The sequence below is a fragment of the Nanorana parkeri genome, unplaced genomic scaffold (assembly GCF_000935625.1).
Source record: "Nanorana parkeri isolate BGI_ZX_2015 unplaced genomic scaffold, ASM93562v1 scaffold99, whole genome shotgun sequence".
In the NCBI taxonomy this organism is placed as follows: Eukaryota; Metazoa; Chordata; class Amphibia; order Anura; family Dicroglossidae; genus Nanorana; species Nanorana parkeri.
This window is the reverse complement of record NW_017306367.1, coordinates 65,341-67,784: the sequence shown is the minus strand read 5'-3', so window position 1 is coordinate 67,784 and position 2,444 is coordinate 65,341.

The following is a 2,444-nucleotide window of genomic DNA, read 5'->3' as shown; positions in this document are numbered from 1 at the left end:
CCCACCCCTCTTCCTTGTGGTTTTTTTTGTCTCCTTGCTGCTGTTCCTTGCAGAATGACAGCTGAGATCGGAGATCGGGACCTTCTTTGTTTACCCGCCCTAGCAACTGATGATGTGGATTGGTGGGCCGGCCCGTCTAAGCAAACATGACAAGCTCTAATCCAAGTGCTTTGGAGACAGAGCCACACTGCCCTGCTTTTCCTGTGCCACTTTATAACTCATGGGAACAGGGGACACCTCTGCAACTGACGACACGGGCAGCTTCCCCCCCCCCATTCATTCACATATGTCTCAAACACAGCAACCATAGGTATGTTTATAGTTGAGCACATGAGGGTGTTTTATGTTTTTGTTTTCTTTTGCTTTTAAGCAAGCTATTAAACATTATTGCTCTTTCATTATTGATCTCTTCTTTCTAGGGATGCACCAATACCAGTATCGGTATTGGTGCCGATACTGGGAATTGTCACGAGTACTTGTGAAAATGCCCCAATACTAAGCGCCAATACCGAAACTTAACTGTTTGTTTATTTTTTTTCCATTATTAAATACATTTGGCTGCCATAAGGTGCTGCACTTGCTGGAACCTTATCACGCCTGCCTGTTTACACCATATCTCCTCTTTCACACCACCCGCACCTGCCTGCACAGCCCTGGTAAGATTGCACACAGCACTGGTGAGACCGCGCACAACACTGGCGAGATCGTGCACAGCTCTGTCGAGACCGCCCACAGCTCTGGTGAGATTGCGCACAGCCCTGCTGAGGCCACCCACAGCTCTGGGGAGACTGCAAACAGCCCTGCTGAGACCGCACAGAGCTCTGGTGGGACCGCCCACAGCACTGGTGAGATTGAGCACAGCCCTGCTGAGACCACCCACTGCACTAATGAGACCGCGAACAGCCCTGGTGAGATCGCCCGCAGCCCTGGTGAGACCGTACACAGTCCTAGTGAGACCACACACAGTGCTGGTCAGACAACGCACAGCCTCCTGAGACCATGCACAGCCCTGGTGAGCAACACAGTGTATGTAGCTTCATATTATTATGTATTGCTGTAATTTGTAGTCTTCTATAGCTGGTGATATTCTGCATTGCTGCATAATATATTGCTGAGATTTGTAGTCTACTCAGGTGTAGGCGGGGGTTTGTGAACAACGAGTGGTTGCGCTAGGAGAAAAACAGTATCTGAAAAGTAAACAGCTGCTACAGTGTGTGGTGTAAACCGCGTGAGAATAAATAGCTAATATGTTGCACTAGGTTGTCATAATGAACTGAAAATCAGCATAAATGCACCTCCTATTAACTGTGATATGTGGATCAATTGATAATAAACAATTCTAAAATAAAGTGGATCAATACAGAAATGTGCAATAAATTATTCCATAAAAGTGCCTGTGTGTGGTCTTTATTTCATTCTCAGTGAGTGAGTAATCAAATCACTGCCGCATATGTGACCGTGTCATCTGTGACTGCAATCTATATGTGAAATTGCAGGCACCTCTATATGGTTAATGTGAATAGCTTAAAAAAACATGACTGTGATTACATTTCAACAATCATATTATTGAGTGCACATATATAGGCTAAATCCATAAATAGGATTTATCTTCAACACCCCATAATATATGCACCCATGCAAGGTTATACATTGGAGAGGTAGCCACATGAGAAGGGAGGTTTCTAAGAATGAAATCAAATGGATCTACCTGATGGAAACCTTGGCACCTAAAGGTTTGAACATAGAATTAGGTTTAAACTGTTTCTTAGCTGATGATTAGTCTTGCCCCTTTAAGTGGATCTTGTTATATAACTGATCTCCTACTAGGGGAATACTAGTTTGGATCAGCCTGTTATTTGCTGAACCCAGGACATTAATTGTTAGTATCCGTGTCTAGACTTAACCGGTTTGGCAGTGGTCTGGTGGGCAGGTTTGGCCTTAATATAGTTTTGATTTTTTTTTTTTAAACCCACTGGGTTGTTCAAACATTATAAATTCCAGGTTCTGGAACCATTACAGGCCTTGGGTTCTATATACATCTATGGATCCATAACTGTTACCCCTTAGGGGATGAGCCCTTTAGTTATAAGGGGAGAGGAGACCATTTTTCCACACAAAACCATCTCCCTAGAATGTTCAGATTATTCCATATCATAACTAAGGATATTTTCCCCTAGTGAGAAGAATAATTCTGGAGCATCCAGATGTTGTCATATGCTATAAGTTAACATGTAAGGGAGTTCACAGAGCCCACGCGATCCAGTGCGCTAGTGATCTAAAATATAACATGTCATAATCCGACATTTCCTTATTCAAACTTAGATTGCGCTATATTTGTGGTCAGAGTTACTTAGGCTTCCGAAGTCTTCATGACCCCTACTGATACCAAACCTGATGTGTGCCATAATTTTATGGTCAGCGTGCCAATAAGGGGGCACGCTCTA